Here is a 22,030-nt window from a genome sequence, read left to right on the forward strand (position 1 = left end):
CGCTGGCCCACCAAGGACATCAGGTGATGGCCAAAACGAAAGCCCGCCTGAGATTGAAAGTCTGGTTTCCCGATAAAGAACGGAAGGTGGAGGGGTTTGTAACAGGCTGCATATGCTGTCAGGCGGCCACACTGGCACAAAGAGAGCCCACGGTCGCATCCATGTCCCGAAGTACACAGCGGTGGGAGACAGTGCATGAGGATTTTGGCTCAACAGGAAGGGACACATGCTTTCTGGTGGTGGTTGGTCAATGGACAAAGCATTGGAAAAGGTATTTGCCACCCCCGGCCTGCCGCAGATGGTGTGCTCTGACAACAGGCCACCATTTCAGGGGGAGAGTTTCAGCCAGCTCATGAAGGAGTACGGGATCTACCATCAGAAGACAATGCTGATCTGGCCGAGAACAAACAGTGAAGTGGAACGATTCATGAGGACCCTCAACAAGCTGTTACCCATTGCACATGGCCAAGGACAGTGTTTCAAAAGGGCTCTCTATCAGTTTCTGAGGGAATATCGGGCAACCCCCCACTGTTCAACCAGGGTTGCGGCGGCAGAGGCCATGTTTAAGAGATTTCCCAAGAGGTCTGCTGCCAAACACCGGGACCAGGAGCCGGCAGAAATTGTGGATTGCAGACTGGCTGAGGAAAGAAGAGCCCGAAATGAAAGGGAGAACATCCGAAGAGGACTCAGGCAGCATCAGCTGGTGCCGGGAGATGAGATGATTGTGAGAAACAGGTGCCCCCCTGAGAAGCTGTCATTTCCGTATGAACCCAACCCCATGGATGTGGTGGTAGTAAAGGGATCCAACGGAAGTGCCACGGTCATGAGAAATGCAAGCTTCTTCAAGAGGATCAGGAAGACCCGGCAGCCAGGCATGTCTCCCGGAGGAGGGTGTGCCGAAGAGTCTGACGATGGCTTAGGGATTGACTGTTCTCATATCTCCCTGCACCAGGGGGAAGCAGGTGAGGAGAGGCCGAGCTGGGAAGGGGGCCGGTACCCACAACATGCTGTGAGGGGGAGACCTGTGCACCTCAATGACTATGTGCTGGACACCTAAAGTAGGCGCTGGACGTTGCTCAGAGTGACTGTTATTGTGTTGTTATTAATTGCCAGTGTTATGTGTAGGCAGGGTTGTCTTCACTGTTTTTGATGTTATGAAAAAGGAGGAGTGTGGTGTGCTGCTTTAGGAAACACATGCGAAGGAGTGACATAACTCTGCTGCGTGTGAATAAACGGGGCGTGCCCACGATGCGGCAGAGCACGTGTGGAGCCTAGTCGAAGGAACAGCTTGTCCTACGCCGGGCCCAATGGGGCACATTCTACACTGGAGGATCAGAGTTATTGATTGATGAAATATGTAAGTCAAACTCAAAAGGATCTTCCAGCAAATGCCAGAATGGTTGCTCCTGAACTGTCGGCCATTTTGAGAAAGCAATGCCAAGACACTACGAGAAAAACAAATTGTTGTCAGAAGTTGAAAGGGGAAGAAAAACTATTTTTATGATTTTTGACAAATGGTGCATAAAACTGTGTCAGATGACATTTTAGAGATCCAAAAAGTACTAACTCCCTATTGAAGCAGGAGGTGTGTGAGGAATAACACCTTAAACGTGTGATACAGAGAGCTTTGAAACATGCATAATTAATGAGGGGGTGAATTTATATGAAATACCCACTTGCCCCAAATGGGTCAACCTGAGCATATTCGTATAGGGTTTTTGAAGCTGAGTGATCAAAGTCAAAGACTATTCACCAGACATGTCGATGGAGCGGGAAAATGTATCCGTCACTTTCTTCAGAGATGAGGACAAGAGCTGGAGGGTGCACCCAGCATGCCAATCAAGTGTCCACAGCTCAACGTGTGGCACATGCCTGCATGTGCCAAAGCAAGCCAAACGCAACAAGTTGCGGCTCAAGGTTCAAAGATGTTTCTAGTGATAGTTATGCAGTTTTTAGGATTATTTGAAAAAATGAACAAAAATATTTAAACTGGCGCACGTGGTCAAAACAAATCCCTTTCTGTAGGTTTGGCCACTAATTGCAGTATGGGGCAAAGTGAATATTGATGCTCAACCCAGAAATCAAACACAATGAAGATTACCCCTGCTCATAGCGCAGGGAGTCTTGAGGCGCGGATTATGCTTCATCTTCACATGTCTTCCTGTCTCCAGCAGTTTCAACAAAAACAAATATTAAACTTCCCAGGTGGGAAAACCCATTTCTTTTTCTTTTTTCATTTTTTCAAGAAAACCTACATTTCCCTTAAGTCCAGTCTATTTGCAGTCCATTGTGCCTTGAGCACATGATCATAGTCCATCCTGTTCCTGTCATCTCCCTCTTCTTTAATACTCTTAACTGCACTCCAACATGTCCCAAAAACTCTGAACTTGTCAAAACATGGAGTCTCCTCTCTCAACTGCACTGTTCTGCTTGATTTCTGTATAGGCCTGACGAGCCTCGCTGCTCAAACAGCCTGAGCTCTCCGCTAGCCTGACTCAGTTATTCTTCTGGTCACCTCCTACTGAAAAACATGAGAGCAGGTTAGGGAGGCAGATACACAACCCTATTCTGCGAGAAAATACATCATAAACAATAATCACAGACATTGTCATCAACTCTCCTGTGTATCTAGGGCAGGAGAGTAATGCTGGCCTCCTTGTCTTTAATAGAATCAAGACTCCCTGCGCTATTGGCAGGGGTAATCATCATTCTATGTCAAGACCGGAGGCGAGCATTATGCTTCTTCAAAGCTTGTCATCACTGTGGCTGCTACTGATTGCACAGGCTTGAAATAGAAGGTTCTAAAAGTAGTATCACTGGCCTAGACGGCCGCTTGCAAAATCTCTTGCAACTTTGTGCCTTGCGTTAGCGCTTTTGAAGCCATCGCGCCCCTCACCGAATGCGCTTCAAACCTAGCCATGTCCTCCCCTGCTAATTGCATCACTTTGCGCACCCATCACATTTTGGTGGCTGTCGCAACTGCTTTGTATGGTTTTCTGCACGCTAAAAGCAATTGCGTTGTCCCCATTGGTCTCATTTCAGCTGTCCTATGCTCGTATTCCCTTATGCATACTGCTATGCACCACTTGGGGTGATTGTGCAAGTAGGGGTAAACTCTTGAGGTGGAGCCGGTCCTCCTGAACAGCGTGAAGGTGACTCCTTCTGGTCCATACGCTTTTCTGTTTACGTCTAGCGCTCTGACGTCTGCTACTCTCCTACAGGAGACTAGGCATAGCAGGATCGCTAGTTTCTCTGACAGTTGTTTCAGTGATAGAAATCTGTTTCCTGGCCAGCCGGCGAATAGTTTTAGAACTACCGTTATGTCACATAGTACATCGTATCTTGGTTCTGGCGGCCTTGTGAATCGTATTCCTTTCAGGAGTGGAACGACTGCTGCATTCTCTCCCATGTGCATGCCCTCAACGTGTAGATGTCCCGCTGATATAGCAGACCTGTACACTCCTATCGTTCTGTACGCATTGCCACCTTGCAGTAGCTCTGCTTGAAAATTCAAGATCTCTACTAAAGGGGCCGAAACAGGATGGAGATTTCTCCCTTTGCACCATCGAGACCATCTGCTCCAAGCTGCGTCATAGCTCCGTCTCGTGGACGGCACCCATGATTCTGCGATGAGGCAAGCAGCCTGTGCCGAAATGCCTGGGAGGTCCAGCGTCTCCTGCTATCATGCACGCCATCGGTGGGAGAGTCCCTCTCAGTCTCACAGGATGATATGACCCAGCTGGGTCCGTGAGTAGGCTGTCTCTTGGTGGGAATAGTCTTGGATAATCGGTCACCAGTTCCATCATCGTCGGGAACCATACTTGCGACTTCCACATTGGAGCTACTACTATCATCTTCGCTTCTTTTCTGCAAACTTTCGCTAGTACTCTGTTCATCATTATGAATGGTGGGAAGGTGTAGTGCGTGGCTCTCCTCCAGTCCTGAAGGAAAGTGTCCACTCCTGCCGCTGTCAGATCTAATCGCCAGCTGAAATGCCTGCTCTTCTGAGAGTTCAACCTGGACGCAAATAGGTCTGTATGGACTGGTCCCCATAGATTCTCTATCTGTTGGAAAATACTCTTGTCCAGCATCCAGTCGCTGGAGTCTGATAAGTGTCTGGAATTCCAGTCCACTACTACATTGAGCGAGCCCGGAAGATATTCCGCTATCACTGAGGTCCTGATTCGAGCCAAAAATGCAAAAAATATTTGGCTAGCTGAGCCAGTAATCTGGATTTCGTCTCCCCTGAGTGGTTTATGTATCTGACCACTGATATATTGTCCATCTTCAGCAAGATACACAAGTTCACTTTGTCTTTTGTGAAAACCTTGTTTGCGAATGACCCTGCAAGTAGCTCCAGGCAGTTGATGTGCATCTTGAGCTCCTCTGCGCTCCATTTTCCCCCTGTTTCTAGGTTCCTGCAGTGAGCTCCCCAGCCCGCTCTGCTGGTGTCCGACTCTATCACTAGGTCGGGTCGGTCTCCGAATAGGGCCTTCCCGTTCCAGGCGTCCATATTCTGAAGCCACCATTCCAGTTCTGTCTTGGATTCTACATCTAGGGGTATTGCTGGGTGGTACTTTAGTCCCTGCTGTAGGTGCTTTATTTTCAGACATTGCAGGGTTCGATAGTATAGTGGCCCTGGAAATATTGCCTGAATCGATGCTGCTAGCAGGCCCACTATTCTCGCTATCGTCCTCAGGTACACTACTGTTTTGGCTAGGCAGCTCCTTATCTCTCTTTTTATGTCTCTCATCTTCCTGGCTGGTAGCTCTGGTGTCTATGATGAACCCTAGGAAGTCTATCCTCCTCGTCGGGTTCACGTCTGACTTCTCTTGATTCACTTGGACGCCTGGTGATGCTAACTACTCCTTCACCCAGCCTGTCTGGTACTGGAGCGTCTTTCTGCTGTTTGCCATCAGCACCATGTCGTCTAGGTAGATAATCATCCTAATCCCCTTCTCTCTGATTGCTGCCACCATCGGCTTCATCATCATCCCAAATGGCATAGTCGTAAATTGACAAAATAAACATGGTCACTCTACACCGGAATTACCTATTCTCCTTGCACACTCTTATGCATATAACTATGCAAATTAAATCTTACTTTTCAATTGTGATGTACTCGTCAATGGTTAGGACTTTTTATTTAATTTTTTAATATTTCAAAATAAAGTGAATTACCAAAACGGAATTTATATCATTCTCGCAATTAATTTAGCATTGCAGGTTATTGTGTACATAACTTCATTGCTTACATAAACAAACAATTCTTTCAAGGGACTAAATTTCCCAGTGTGATACTTTACACATGCATACAAAATGTGATGATAAAATTAACCACTCAAATTTACATAATTAGTCCACAATTTCTATTCCCTGTCTTTTACAGATGGGGGTAGTCCAAATATGTGGCTTCCTTTCTTTCAATTTGATTGCCTTTGTGTTGATTTTTAATGCACAACGCGTTTCGGGCCATTCTAGCCCTTCATCAGGTGCGAGTTATTCACAAGTTCCAATAAATCAATTTCTGTAATTTAAGTAGAGAAAGATTCTAGTCAGTGTCATTGTTCACTCAGTGTTTCAGAATACTTATTACGTGCTTCTCAAAAATGTTAATTGAAAATACCTCTGACCTTCAGTTTCACTGATACAAAAAATCCAATGTTCTTCCAAGCACCTTCCACACTTGGCCGGTAGATTTTTAATGATTTGTTTTTCTTTAGCGTGCAACGAACAGTCTCTTTGTTAGATCTGTTGAGAAAACAATAGGAGATTGTTTTCACTCCATACAGTCTTTTTTCTGGGGCGTTTTGATGGGGGTTATGCACCGGGATCAGTCGCTTGGGAAGAAGCGCTGGGTCCCAGTGTCATAACCCTGATTGTTAACATTTTCAGGAAGAGTAGATGTTGATGCGCATTTGAATCATGTGCTCACCTTTGTCCTAGAGTTCCAGTGCCGTGTGTGTTCCCGTTGCTGTAACGGGGTCACCGTCTGTGTTGAATCAACCGTTCACCGATCTTTCGCTCGTCTCGTTTTGCTTCTCTCCTACTCCGGGGTCCACCGCTTGATGTTTCCGTGTGTGTGGAGCGTTCCACTGTGGCTCGGCGTTCCCGTTCATTTTGGTTGTTATGGTAACTGTTTTGTTGAGGAACTAGATGAGGTGACTTATTACTCGTATTCCATGGGCGCCATTTTAACATGTCCTTACTAGTTGTGTGATCGTATTGAGATTTTCAATCTTCATATGTAGTTCACATGCCCTTCTTCATTTGTTCAGTTGTTATAAAAAACAACCTAAATCCCAATCAGCATTCATGCCATTGGGTTGCATAGAATTCCATTTTTCGATCCAGTAAGTTTCCCTTTGAAGCAACATTGTGTTAAGGTTGCCTCCCCTTCTTGGAGTTTTCACCTGTTCCAGGATGATGAACCTCATCTGGGCGCTGTTGTGTCTCTCTTGTTTGAAATGTTGCGTAACTGGCGATTTGATGGCCCCTGTTCTTATGTTCGACTTATGTTCAGCCCACTTGTTTTGGCTTTTATCTTTGTCATCCCGACATTATATATCCCACACATAGTCGTAAATTGCCAAAATCGTCCGCCCCAGTAGAACGCTAAGAAGGGCTGGTATCTCTCTTGAACTAGTATTGTGAGGTACGCATCCTTTAGGTCGATCCCCGTGAGCCAATCACCTTGTCTGAGGATATCCCTGAGCTGGTGAATCCCTTCCTTTTTGAAATGGTGGTATGTCACCCAGCTGTTCAGCTCTTTCAAGTTCATCACCGGTCTTACTTTGTGTTTCCTGTGTACCAGGAACATGTTGCTTATAAATCTTGGGGGTGTCGCAAAGCTCTATAGCTCTCTTCTGCGCTAGGCTTCGCAGCTCTAAATGTAAGCTCTCTTTCTCTACTTGTGCTGAGTGCATTGGCTGGGGGGGTTTGGGTCTGTGTGGGTACCTGAATCAATTTGAGTTGCAACCCTTTGACTGTCTGTAAGACCCAGTCGTCGCTGGATAGTGCATGCCAGTTCTCCCAGAACTGTTGTGTTCTCCCCACAACTGGTGGTTATGGGGTATGTCTCACCTGTGGGGAAGCTTTGTCCTCTTCCCTGGCCTCTTGGGAACGCCCTCTCATGGGGAAGAAAGCATCTTGCTGCTTGTTTTCCCAGTAATGGGCCGTGTTATTTTGAGGCCTTCTTGTGGCTTGATAGCGACCGGTTGCTCAGCCTCGATACAGACTGGTTCCGGAGAAAACTCTGCCTGTGAAAATCTTCTTTATAGATGCCTGGACTTTCTCTCAGGAGGTGCAGGTGCCCACAAACCTCCCCATTTCCTTCCTGAATCTCTCCCCGAATAGGAGTCCTTATGCAGCCTCACCCACTTCGTAAGAGGCTAGGTTCCCTAATTTGGTATCAATTTTGAGGAGGTCTCTCCTGTGCTCTTATGATATGGCGCAGTTTGTATTGCCTAGAAGGCAGGCAGCTTTTTGTGCCCAGTTAGCTAGAATGTCTGGGTCCACTTCCTCACCGATGTCTCGGGACCGCTACGCCAGGTCCATAATCTTGGCATGGGGTCCTGCAATGTCCAGAACTTTCTCCTGGCAACTCCTCCAAGACCTATCTATCCCCTTCCTGTGGTCTCTGGAGGTCTTGGAAACGAACGCCAGCATCTTTTGATCGAGTTCTGGTGCCTCAGCTACCTTTCCTGGCAGCTCTGGCCTAAGGCATTCTGCCCTCATGCGCTGCCTCGCCTCTCTCTCAAGGGCTTTGTGTAGCCTCTTCATCATGTATTTCGTGACTCGAGGTGAGGGCAGCCAGTCTGATGACTTAGGGTTTTGGATATTCTCCGGTTCAAACATGTCTGTAATCTCATTGTCGTCTTCTAGGTTATCAAGTCTCCTCAAACTTTTCTTGGGCGTGGGTTGTGAGCCGTCCTCTTCGGCTCTATCGTCCTCTTCTTACAAGGATCGTGGGGTCTCTGTGGGCTCTCCTTCTGAGTCCTGCCCCTCATTTCCCATATTTTCATCCTCTGGGTAGGGGGTCGTGAGGCTGGGCACTCTCGACCTGCTCATGAAAGTGTCTCTTAATTTCATGAATGCATCAGCAGCCTCTAAGGCCTCATCATTTGCCCCGTCTGGTAGACCCGGGGGGTCCGAAGAGGTTTATTTTCTCTTCCGGGTCTTGCTACACCCCTTTCGCGTGGGCCCTGTGGACGTGTTTTCTTTATTGGTGCCCATGTTTTCGTGGCTTAAGAATGATTCAATGGTTGCCAGTATGTCTTGTAGGGGTCTCACCCCCCTGTGCCACAGCTTCAGCCAATGAGTTTCCCAGCACTTCTCTAAAGCTACAGGCTAGATCGTCAGCCTGCTCGTCCTCGCTCCATTCGAATTCTGCCATTGCATGTGCTGGCTTTGTGCCTTGTTTACCTTGTTTAATCAGGTGTAGTGACATGTCCACATCCTCACTGTGTCTTTATAGTGTGGCTGCACCACTTTCTTATCCTCCAGCGCAGGCTTCAATGCTTGCTCCTTGAGAAATTGCCCCACAGTCTTGCTATCTATAGGGGAAACGCGCTGGCCGCTGGTAAGCAAAGCTCTCAAGTGTCCTGCTAGTTTATGCAACCTCTCCCTGCGAATTTGGTGATTTGTAACTTGGGCCTCTTTGATCGTTCCGCCGTGTGCAGATGCTGTGGATTGTGGATTATATCCTTCTTTCCGCGTGTTTTTCGGCCTCGTCGGTCGAATACTGCGACTCGTGTTGCTTCTTTCCTAGATTTGGGGAGGAATGCTCCTCCTCTCCGACGGTGGGGCCTCTTACTCCCCGCGTCGCCACCTGTGCCTTTGGAGCACGTTGGTTTCGATCAGGAGCAGCGGCCCTGCTCCCCGAGGGTGGGGGCCACTGCTCCCGCTTACTCCCTCCTCCCGATCAAGTTGCGAGGAGGCCGGTGGGACCCTAAATATGCTGTGAATGCGACACAGGGTCGCCGGCCCCTAATTGCTTCACTATAACCATGCCACCATTTAAAATATTACATTTTAGTATGTTAGCGCGTGCATCTTATCGTTATACACATTGCGCGCGTTCACAGTACAAACGCCACATTCTATCAGTACTGCTTCGCGCAGCAACAAGACAACGTGACTTATCTGCATTGAGAGCAGGAATGAAGAGGGAGATGACAGGAACAGGAAGGACTATGATCACGTGCTCAAGGAACAAGGGACTACAAATAAACTGCACTTAAGGGAAATGTAGTTTTTCTTGAAAAAAATGAAGAAAAATATATATGTGTTTTGCCATGTCGGAAGTTTAAGGCCTAATTCAGAGAAGCGTTTCATAATGGCAAGCCCCCATTGGAAACCGCTCTTTGAATCAGGGCCTTAATGGTTTGTTTTGTTGAAACCGCTGGAGACAGGAATACATGTGAAGATGAAGGACAATGCTCGCCTCCAGCCTTCCACATAGAATCATCATGAGGAAGTCTTCAAACTGAAGTACCGAGTCATAAACCGGAAGTGAATCTGAAAAACTGCCCTTACATTGCATTTCCACAGAGATTGCGTTGGAATGTGACGCGTGATGAACCAGCACGACCTTTGCGACCTATGACGCACTTCCTGCACAATCCCAGTATTGTTCAAATAGGCTGCACATATTTCAGCTCCTAAATAAGGGTGGGGGGGCGGTCTTCATTATTGCAGACATGTTCTACTTAAGGAGCTCGGTCAAGTGATCAATCACGTGACTATGGAGTATGCTTTTGAACCGAAGGAAGAGGCAGTTTATATCAACTCAGGCTGAAAAGGGGCCTTTGACCTCTGCCCCCAAGGATCTAAAAGACCAGGGGATACAATTGCATCCAACCAACAAGAACGTTAATCTTTGATAAATTCGCCATCTGATGTCTGATATGCAAACTGTTTGATACTATTATAATCCGCAGGAAAGCCAACATCTGCTGACTCTGCTCCAGAAAACATGCAAAATAGTTATTTATTTAAAGTCTGATAGGGAAGTCATGCATTTCAGAAAAACCTGCATGCATGGCCTTACCACGACGTTCAAAGCAGGGTTAAAATAGTCCTCGCTTACAGGGGAGGGGTCCCATCTGCATTTGGGATTTAGAAGACACACATAAAAGCACCAGTTCAGAGCAGTACATTCAGAGTAACCAATGAAAATCGCCGGTGCTGCAGCACAGTGACTTCATGAGAAAGGACGAGTTCATGTGTTGATAAAGTAATGTTTCCGTGCTGGAGATCTTTCCAGAAGGGGATAGAAGGGGATAGGCTGCTTAGCAAGCACTGGATTTACAAGTCCATCCAAGAGAGAAGAGCCCACCGGCGGCCCCAGAATCAGCTTTGGGATTTGCATAAGGCATGATTTGTATGACCTTAGCTTGCATCATCGTCAGACCCCCTCCAGGCAGGGTGGGACATTCCACTGCAGCCGGGTCCAGCTGTTGGAAATCCCTTTGTGACGTGCCGTGTGCTCAACTTAAGTAACTGTTTTCATTCCACATGTGGTCCTTTGCTTGAGAAATGTATGTAATACATTGTAACAGGCTGTTTTGGTTTAAGGGGGCCAGTGGATGTTTGCTACTTGCCTGGCAGTTTCAATTAAGAACAGGTGTAATTAAGATGTACTGGAAAGATGCCTGTGGCCCTATTTACTAATGAACTAAGCTCTGGGGCAGTTAATGACAAGTTGCATAAAGCTCAAATTGACCAAAAAGCAGGTACCCCTAGTTACCTCTGAGGTAATTGTGTATATGCTCACTCTAAACACGTCTTTTTTAATTGAACTATTATAAATAATCTTGGCAGTTTTATAACTGTGGCATACGCACTGACAAAACATTCGTTTTATTAATACATTGCTATACAGATGGGGAGTGGGTGTCACCCAGCAGGGGAACCATCCATACAAAACTCAGCACAGAGACCCCACAGGACTACATTTCCCAGAATGCGTTATGCCTCCCTCAGTACAGAGGTCATTAACCGATACAGCCGAAACATCTCACACCTGATATTTTCCAACTTTAAACAAGGCTTCCAATTTTGGCATTTCTAGTATAAACTATTCAAAAAATCCCCATTTTTCTGTGGTACTGCTGTTGAAGTCTAATCTCTATAAACGTGGACCTCCTAAATGTATTTCTGCATCCTTCACAAAACACAGTGCCTGATTCGTGGAATTATTTGCATGAAAAACGCAGATTTGCGTGCCTTTCTGACCGAAAATCCTTGTTTGAAGTAAATCTGAGTTTTTCACGCAATTAATTCCATGAATCAGGCAGACAGTGTTTTGTTTAGACTTGCTACAACGCTAACAAATAAAAAAAAAATGCCTGTTGTAGTGTACAATAGACGCACACTGCCCACTTGAATTATTCCACTATTTTCAAAGGTGGTTGTGAACAGGAACCAAATATCTTGGTTAAACTGTGACAAAAATGAAACCGCCCGCCACATGATACGGTTGCACAACATGAAGTAATTGTAGCACTTGGGTAACAACACAAGAAACTGACATCAGTAGAAGATGCTGGAGTCGTGTCCCTTCTTCCCATCTCCTGGATCCAGACAGCAGAACGACCCGGATAGGCTGTTCCAATGAAGCCATGAAGCCCGCGCCAGCCAATCAGAGCACACAGGTGTAAAACATGCGAAGCCTGCGTTGCTCTGGAGAGCAAAGTGCAAATTATGGACGTTATCCCAGAGAGCGGGACATTAAGAGGAGCTCCACCCACTTCACTAACAAGCGTTTGCGTTTTCTAAATTATGGTTTGCTTTTCACAACCTGTACCGAGAAGCTTTGCATTCAGTTTTGGTGCTATTTGCTGGAACAATGTTCTCCTATTTTATTTATTTCGTTTCTTTATTTTTTCATTTGTTACACGCCCAGACCCTGGGGTATCACGGCGTGGTTACAGACATCTTAATAGTTAGTCATACAGACAGGACATGAATAAAATAACGGAAGGCAGGTCATACAGGTTAAGCACGATCAGAGTTACAGTTTTGGACAGATGGACATTCTGCTAGAATAGGAAAGAACGGGTACTAGTATGGGTTCAATAACCACGTTTTCAGTTGCTTTTTGAAGCTGGGGAATGAGGTCTCTTTTTTGATGGGAATGGGGAGGGAGTTCCAGTGTTTGGGTGCTAGTACTTGGAAGCTGCTGCCCCCTGCTCTCGTGTTGTTGTAGCGGGGGACCACTAGGAAGTGATTGTCGTTAGATCGTAGTATTCTAGTAGTTTCTTTGTTCTCTACTACATTATGCAGATAGATTGGTGCTTTTTTGGTAAGGCCTTTGTGTGCAATACAAAGAGTTTTAAAGATTTTACTGGCTTCAATGGGTAGCCAGTGTGCATTCTTCCTAATCTGCGAGATGTGATCAGACTTTTTTATCCCTAATGCTGCCCTTAGTACTTTGTTTCAGTTTTCTCATCGTTGAGACAAAGGCTATTTAACCCCATCCAGTTTTGGATGATCGTATATATTTTGTTAATGACCAGGGTGTCCTGATCATAGTTACCTGAGATGGGGATGAGGATCTGGGTGTCATCTGCAAAATTGGTATAGATCACACCCATGTCATCAAGGGCAGAGAAGAGGAGCTTGGTGTATGCATTATACAATGTAGGGGAGGGTGTTCAGTCATAATTTCGAAAAAAGAATGTCGAAAAAAAAAATCGAATTCTTTATTTTTTTTATTTATATATTTTTTTGGGGGTTTCGCGAGTAAAAAAGAAAGGTAAAAAAAATAAAAAGGGGGGTTGGGGGGAACCCCCCTTTTCGAATAAAAAAGGTAGTGAAAAAGAAATTCGATGGGTTTTTTTTTACATTATTTTTTCGAAATTATGACTTGACATTTTTGTATTAGATGTTATCACTATAAACCGTATGGGAGAGGTATAAGCCCTGGGGGACTCCTATGGGCACTGGAATAGGATCAGCATCTTCCTTGCCTATGGCTACTCTGGAGGTGCGTTCCGCCAGGAAAGATTTCACCCACATTGTAGCATCACTGGAAAAGTTAAAATCATTGGCTAACGAGGTGCAGAGTTTATTGTGGTCCACAAGGTCAAATGCTGCAGAGAGGCCTAACAGCAGGAGGATCCAGAGTTTACCTGAATCTCTAATTGTGTCCATGTGGATTTTGTGGTCCAGGAGGGCCGTTTCCATACTATGGTTGGGCCTGAAGCCTGATTGTCTGATTCTAACAGTTGGTTCTGTTCAAGATGAGCTTGGATTTGTGTGTATGCTATTTTATCAATGAGTTGGAGTAGGAACGAAACTGTTGTTATTGGTCGGTAATTAGTAGGTACTGTGGAGTCCAATGTTGGTTTTTTGAGGACCCACGCTTTTTTGATACTGGCTGGGACTGTGTTAGAATTAAAAGAGGAGTTGACAAAGTTGGTAATGATGGGGATGAGGGTGCTTGTGCAAGCTTTAACTAATTTAGCTGGGACACTATCGCCTTTGCAATTGGAGGTTTTAAGTTTGGTGATAGTGTTGAGTACTATTTCTTGTGACACTGGGCTGAAGTGGGAAGGAGGCTTGGGATTTTCGAGAGGGGTTGGTGAGGTGTTGGTGGTTACAGTGTTTTTATCTGCTAGAAGCCATCTTTTGGTGCTAATTTTGTTTTGTAACAGCGTGATTTTGGCGTAAAGTGCGTCTTGAATGGTGGTGCACCATTCTTTGCTGGCCTTATCTGAGGTAGAATTGGGGTGGGATTTTCTAATTCTCTAAAGATAGAGAAGAGTTCTTTGGCATCAGAAGAGGTATTGTTTGTACGTGAGTTGTAAGCGTTGGCTTTGTGGGATATTATGGCTGATTTATAGATTTTGTTTCAATCCTTGAAAGCTTTGGCGGAGTCAGGGGTGGGACGTGTGTTGTAGGCATGTTCAAGAGAGCGTTTGGTTCTTCTTAAGGTAGCAAGTTCTTAGTTGAAACGGAAGTGGGCCCTTTTAGCCGTGCGGCAAGTTTTACTTGTAATAGGGGCTACTTCTTCGATGGTAAGGGTGAGGCAGTTGTGGTAATAGTCTGCAATGACACTAGGATCTTCACTGGTGACTAGGTTGGATAAAATATTTTTTTGGAGGGTGGGGGTGAAGTTCTCTACAGTGACCTTGCAGGGATTTCTGGTTTCGATGGTGTCCACTAGTTTAGGTTTGGGAAGAGGGGGTTCATCACTCATGATGGTAAATTTTATACAGTGATGGTCCGTCCAGCCAATTGGGTTGATAGAGTCAATTAGTCTGATGTTTAATGTCAGAATGCAATTCTGCCCTTCATATGAGTGGGTTCTTTCAGCATTTGGGTAATGTTCATATCTTTAAGAGCTGCTTGTAATATTGCAGCTTTGTGGTCTTGGTTGTCATTATATCCTAGGTTCAGGTCTCCAAGGATATGCATTTTGCATTAGGTTTGATGAGGGGTGCGAGTAGAAGGGGAATATCTGTTTCTGGGTGACTATTTGAACTGGGAGTTCTATATATCACTGTAACGCTCACCTGATTCCCACGGAGGCGCTGGTCTAGGCAGGAAGGTCTCTGTGACTCGAAAAGTGATGTGCAGGACTCGATTGGCTTCTGGGGCTGAGCCTCTTCGCACTGTGTGTCGAACTCGAAGGGTGAGATTTCTGCAGGTGAAAGAATATGGGGGTTAATGATCTGGGCAGTTGAGTGTCCCTCTCTCTCTCTCTCTCTTCCTAGCTTCTCCGTAGAGCCCCAAGGTCAACGTGCTCACCTTAGATAGGTGAATGCTGGACTCTCCATCTGCGTCTGGTGCAGGGTGCCGTTGCCAGTTCCTTCACTGGGTGGAACGTAGGCCTCTTGACATCAGAGGATCGCTACCACCGTTAACTGCACGAGCGGTGAGTTTCCGGACACCTTTTTAGTCCTTATAGTCTTTAGGTGCGTGGGCACGTAACATAGAACAGGGCTCAATATAATGCTTTCTCCTATTTGTTTTGCAGGGCTCTTGAGATAGAAGATGGTGTGAAGAGAGCCGAAGCTGGAGCCAGAGCCTTGGAATGAAGCGCTTGGAAATGCGTAAGTAAATGCAAGCGCTCTAACTGTCTCTTTTCTCTTACAGCTGTGAGTTCGTGCTGAAGAGTTGCTGGAAAACGCCGGAGTATTTGCAGGCGTTCTGTTGTGGCGAGCGCGATGGGCGTAAGTAAATACCTGTCTAATGTCTCTTCTTTTGTCTTTCAGATGCTGGGTTGCAGCGTTGAAAACATCTGGAATTCGCAGAGTGCCGGTAAGTAATAACTATGCTTTTGTCTTCACAGGTGGAGGTGCAGCGTGAAGAAATGGTCGCTGCCGATGGATCAAGTGAGGAATGCGCTACATGTGAAGGTTGCCGTGCTAACCTGTTGTTTCTTGTCTTTACAGGTGCTGCTGAAGACTGGATTCAGAAATAGTAAGTATTGTTCTTGCAGGTTCTGCTGAAGACTGGATACAGGAGTGGGAAGTATTGTTCTTGCAGGTTCAGGATCGGAAGAAGAGAAGCTGGAACAGACTCGGTGAGCGTTCTGCTGCAGATGCAGAATAACGCGAAGCACGTTTCATCAATCGGGTGTGGTTTAAATAGCCTTGGAGTGATGAGGCGTCTTCCTCCACGGCCCCGCCTACGTAAGAAAAGAGTTCCTGTTCCAGAAGAGTTCCAGTGTTGTATCCAGGGAGTGGAGCTTGCCCCACCCAGGTAAGAAAGCAGTTCCGGCTCACTGAGGATTCCTATGCAGCTGGTAAGTAAGCAGCATGGTCTGCTGCAGGTAAGTCCACCCAAGCATCTTCATATATATTATGAGCCCGGCGCTTCCAGTGCCGGCACCGATGGCAATGATGAGCCTAGTGCCACCAGCGCCAGGACAAGGTCCAAAAGGTCCCAGTGGGGACCGGCTGGTGCCTAGGATTAAGGTTAGGGGCCTGCTTCCAAGGACGTTGGGATGGTCCTGGCTCCTTGGAAGCAGTGATCATGACAGTACCCCCCCTCAAGGCCCCTCCCAAGCGTGTCTTCTCCGGGGATTTTGGCTTGTCGGGGTGATTCAGAGGGAATTTCTTGACCAGACAAGGTGCGTGGACATATTCTGATGGTTCCGAAGACCTTTCCTGGGGGCCGTATCCTTTCCAATCAACCAGATAATATAATTTAGATTCGGAGATTTTGGAGTCTAGGATGTTCTTTACTTGGAATTCAAGTTCTCCATCTACTAAAACAGGTTCTGGGAGTTCGGTCAATCGGGTTTCTGGTTGTACTGGTTTTAGTAAGGAGACATGGAATACTGGATGTATTTTCATATGCGAAGGTAATTCCAATTTGACAGCCACCGGATTAACTATGGCAGAGATATGATAGGGTCCAAGGTATCTCGGGATGAAGGTGCGGGGTCCTTTTAGAGGCAGGTGCTTAGTGGATAACCAGACCTGATCTCCTACTGCGTAGTGAGGGGCCTCTTTACGGTGTTGATCTGCTCCTTTCTTGAATTGAGCTTTAGCTCTTTGCAAATGGGCAGTGGCTTCCTTAAAAGCACGAGTGATCTCCGAGTGCAAGTGATCCACAGCAGGTGCTTCGAATTCTTGGGGAGGATCCAGGTTAGAGGTTCTAGGATGGTGTCCATATAATAGGAAGAAGGGAGTCTTCCCGGTTCCAGAATGAGTCGAATTGTTATAAGCGTACTCAGCGATCCAAATAATTTCCTTCCAAGGGTTTTCAGTTTGTTGGAGCATGCAACGTAGATATTGCTCTAGAGTTTGATTTGTCCTCTCGGTTTGTCCGTCAGTTTGGGGATGGTGACTGGTTGAAAGTCTCACATCAATTTGGGCTAAACGACAGCAACTTCGCCAAAAGTGGGAGATGAATTGACTTACCCTATCGGAGACCAAAACCGAGGGAAAACCGTGTAATCGAACGATGTTTTCTAAGAATTCTCGGGCCAATACTGAAGCTGAAGGTAGGCCCTTCAGGGGAATGAAGTGAGCCATCTTGGAGAATAGATCCACGACTACTAAAATGGCATTATACCCTGAGCATGGAGGTAAGTCCGTGATGAAATCCATGGACAGGGTATGCCATGGACAGGGAGGGATGTCTAGTGGGTGTAAGAGGCCGGCTGGTTTCTCCTTCTGACTTTTATTCTGTGCACACACACCGCAGGAGATTACAAAGTCTCTAATATCCTTCTTCCATGATGGCCACCAGAAATGTCTTTTGACCTTTTCCATGGTTTTGGTAATGCCAGGGTGACCCTCCATTAGTGAGTCGTGATAACAGGAGATTACCTGTTTTTGTATTTTCTGACTGGGCAAGTACAACCGTCATCGGAAATATGGTAGGTCTTGATCCACTGAGAATTCTTTTCCCTTTAATTGCCAGTCCTGTAATTCGGCCGGAGTTAGGAGTGACTTGACTGTAGTCTTGATGTCTTCAAAGGATTGAGCGCTGACCAAGCCCAAAATCCTTTGTTCTGGGATTATGGGTATTGGTTCTGGATTGGTCAACTGTTCAGCAATTCCAATCCGGGAGAGGGCATCTGCTTTTCCGTTTTTACTGTCTGGTCGATAAGTAATTATAAAGTCAAACTCAGCCAAAAACAGAGCCCAGCGAAGCTGTCTGGAAGACTGAGCTTTGGCCGTCTTCAGATATTGTAAGTTGCGGTGATCTGTCATTACGGTGACTGTGTGTCTGGCTCCCAAAAGATAATGCCGCCAGGCTTTAAAGGCCGATCTGATAGCTAAAAGTTCCTTGTCTGTAATTGAATAGTTGATCTCGGGAGCCGAGAATTTGCGGGACCAAAAGGCTACAGGATGTAATTGGTGTGTGACCGGATCTCTTTGTGATAAAACTGCCCCCATAGCAAGACTAGAAGCATCCGTTTCCACGATGTAGGGGAGTTCTGGGCGAGGATGTTTTAGAACAGGTGCAGAAATGAATTTAGCTTTTAAGTCCTGAAAAGCTTGTTCTGCCTCGGTAGACCACTCAAAACGTTTGTTCTTCTTTAACAGAGCGGTGATGGGCTGGACAATTCGAGAGAATTCAGGAATTAATCTGCGGTAAAAGTTAGCGAAGCCTAACATGCTTTGAACTCCTTTTACAGAAGTTGGTGAAGGCCACTTGATGATTGCATCGACTTTCTTTGAATCCATATGGACTCCGTTAGGTGACAATATGAATCCCAGGAACTCAACTTCAGTTACGTTGAAAACGCATTTTTCAAGCTTAGCAAAAAGGTTATGTTGACGTAATCTCTCGAGGACCTCTTTAACGTGTTTCTGATGTTCCTCTTCAGATGATGAATAGACGAGGATGTCATCAATGTAGACAACAACACATACATCTATGAGTTCTCTAAGGACATCATTCATAAAATACTGGAAGGCGGCAGGAGCGTTACAAAGTCCAAAGGGCATAACTTGATATTCAAACAGCCCATACTTGGTGCGGAAGGCCGTCTTCCATTCATCCCCCTCTTTTATTCGTACCAAGTGGTAGGCTCCTCTGAGATCCAACTTTGTATATATACATGCGTCTTTGACTTGGTCCAGGAGTTCAGGGATCAAAGGTAACGGGTATCTGTTTTTAACGGTGATCTGATTCAGGGCGCGGTAATCTATACAAGTTCTAAGGTCTCCTTCCTTTTTCGGAACGAAGAACAAAGCCGAGGAAGCTGGAGATTTTGAAGGACGGATAAACCCGTTAGCTAGGTATTGGTCCAGATATTGTCTGAGGTGAAGATTCTCTGGCTCGGTGAGGGCATAAATCCTACTGCAAGGAGGAGTTGTTCCGGGTATCAGATCTATTTGACAGTCGTAAGACCTATGAGGAGGCAGGGTGTTAGCTTGATCCTTCCGAAAGACATCTTGGAATTCCTGGTATTCGGGAGGTAATTTGGGAACCTCGGAAGAGATTGCCGCCAGTGAAACATCAGGCCGAGGATAACAAGTGGTAAAACATTCTGGAAACTGAACCGTCTTTGCTCGCCAATCGATCTGAGGATTGTGCTTCTCTAACCAAGGAATTCCCAGAATGATCTGGAACTGAGGGGCCTTGATCACATCGAACACGATTTTCTCCCGGTGTCCATCTTGGCTCACTAACGTCACTTCTTGGGTGGCGTGCGTTACTGGTCCGGAGGCTATCTCCGTGCCATCCACTGTAGTAATGACGTCTTTTACTGCCTTAGGGACAAGAGGTAGATTCATCCTTGATACCATTTCACGGTCCACATAATTACCGATTGCGCCGCTGTCGATGTAAGCTTCAATTGCATGCAAACGATCTGGACTTTCAGGGCTAATGAGGACCATAGGCACCACGAAATGCGAGGTCACGGGACAGATTTTAACGTTCAGCAAAAGGACCTCTACACTTGTCGGGCTAGGTCGTTTCCCTGCTCAGAATTTGTGGTACAGGTATCTGCGGCTCCTACAGCCTTCTTAGCTGGTTTCACTGGACAGTCTCGAAGAAAGTGCCCCGAGATTCCGCAATAGAGGCATAATTGCAGCTGTCTTCTTCTTTCCCGCTCTTTTTGGGTTAAAGGTCCTTTCATGCCCCCTATTTGCATGGGTTCCACGGTGTCAGCTCCCCTAGTAGAGGTCTGTGGTTTAGAAAACACTCGGGTATCAAATTTGGAACAATCAGCCTTCCTGTTCTGTAATCTGTGGTCCAATTGGACAACTAAGTCAATATAGTCTGAGCATTCTTGTGGAGGATTCACAACTTGAGCTAACACATCCTTGAGCTCTCCACGCAGGCCTCTGTAGAAAAGCGTTATTCTTTTATCCTCAGGCCATTGAGTTTCCACTATAAGTCTGTTGAATGAGGCAATATAAGTCAAAAGGTCTTGATTACCCTGTCGTAACGAAAGGAGTTCATTGTCCAAGGCCTGCCCTTGTGCATGTCTTGCGAACAGTTTCTCCATGCTGGACTGGAAGGCCTGGAAATCATGAAGAACTGGATCGTCCTGAGTGACTAAAGGGATCGACCAATCTGCGGCACTGCCACTGAGATAAGAAAGCACTAAAGCAACATTGGTCTGATCTGTTGGGAAGGCAGCTGGTCGACATAAGAAGTGTAGGCGGCACTGGTTAATAAACACTGCAAATTTCTTTGGGTCACCATAAAAGCGTTCGGGCGGAGCCAAGGGCACATTACCGGGTAGATTGATTTGCACTGGATTTGAGGATGCTGAAGGATAACTTCCTCCTGGAGCGGGCAAAGGTGTCTGTCCTGCCTGCGTTTGTAGCAATTGCCTAGCGAGGTCCTCTGTTCGCTCCTTGGATATTATCAGCTCTCTTCTTAGAGAGTTTGTTTCCTGACGAGCTGCATGTACTTCTGCTCTTAGTTCCCCAAGCAATTGGGCCAATTGATCAGTGTCCGAGGTTTCCATTGCGCCTGGGTAGGAGTTTTGTGGTGGTCTTCGCGTTCTGTAACGCTCACCTGATTCCCACGGAGGCGCTGGTCTAGGCAGGAAGGTGTCTGTGACTCGAAAAGTGATGTGCAGGACTCGATTGGCTTCTGGGGCTGAGCCTCTTCGCACTGTGTGTCGAACTCGAAGGGTGAGATTTCTGCAGGTGAAAGAATATGGGGGTTAATGATCTGGGCAGTTGAGTGTCCCTCTCTCTCTCTCTCTCTCTCTTCCTAGCTTCTCCGTAGAGCCCCCAGTTCAACGTGCTCACCTTAGATAGGTGAATGCTGGACTCTCCATCTGCGTCTGGTGCAGGGTGCCGTTGCCAGTTCCTTCACTGGGTGGAACGTAGGCCTCTTGACATCAGAGGATCGCTACCGCCGTTAACTGCACGAGCGGTGAGTTTCCGGACACCTTTTTAGTCCTTATAGTCTTTAGGTGCGTGGGCACGTAACATAGAACAGGGCTTAATATAATGCTTTCTCCTATTTGTTTTGCAGGGCTCTTGAGATAAAAGATGGTGTGAAGAGAGTCGAAGCTGGAGCCAGAGCCTTGGAATGAAGCGCTTGGAAATGCGTAAGTAAATGCAAGCGCTCTAACTGTCTCTTTTCTCTTACAGCTGTGAGTTCGTGCTGAAGAGTTGCTGGAAAACGCCGGAGTATTTGCAGGCGTTCTGTTGTGGCGAGCGCGATGGGCGTAAGTAAATACCTGTCTAATGTCTCTTCTTTTGTCTTTCAGATGCTGGGTTGCAGCGTTGAAAACATCCGGAATTCGCGGAGTGCCGGTAAGTAATAACTATGCTTTTGTCTTCGCAGGCGGAGGTGCAGCGTGAAGAAATGGTCGCTGCCGATGGATCAGGTGAGGAATGCGCTGCATGTGAAGGTTGCCGTGCTAACCTGTTGTTTCTTGTCTTTACAGGTGCTGCTGAAGACTGGATTCAGGAATGGTAAGTATTGTTCTTGCAGGTTCAGGATCGGAAGAAGAGAAGCTGGAACAGACTCGGTGAGCGTTCTGCTGCAGATGCAGAATAACGCGAAGCACGTTTCATCAATCGGGTGTGGTTTAAATAGCCTTGGAGTGATGAGGCGTCTTCCTCCACGGCCCCGCCTAGGTAAGAAAAGAGTTCCTGTTCCAGAAGAGTTCCAGTGTTGTATCCAGGGAGTAGAGCTTGCCCCACCCAGGTAAGAAAGCAGTTCCGGCTCACTGAGGATTCCTATGCAGCTGGTAAGTAAGCAGCATGGTCTGCTGCAGGTAAGTCCACCCAAGCATCTTCATATATATTATGAGCCCGGCGCTTCCAGTGCCGGGACCGATGGCAATGATGAGCCTGGTGCCACCGGCGCCAGGACAAGGTCCAAAAGGTCCCAGTGGGGACCGGCTGGTGCCTAGGATTAAGGTTAGGGGCCTGCTTCCAAGGACGTTGGGATGGTCCTGGCTCCTTGGAAGCAGTGATCATGACAATCACTATGATGTTGATAGTAGTTTTCTCATTTATGGCAAGCTTTGCTAACAACAGTTCATAACCTGCGATATCTTCAATGGAAATTGATCTGAGTTGTATGTAATCCTGGCTATGATGGCTACACCTCCACCTATGGCATGTGTTCTATCAGT

This window comes from Ambystoma mexicanum, chromosome 7p (genome assembly GCF_040938575.1).
Source record: "Ambystoma mexicanum isolate Mex_15411 chromosome 7p, UKY_AmexF1_1, whole genome shotgun sequence".
Classification (NCBI taxonomy): domain Eukaryota; kingdom Metazoa; phylum Chordata; class Amphibia; order Caudata; family Ambystomatidae; genus Ambystoma; species Ambystoma mexicanum.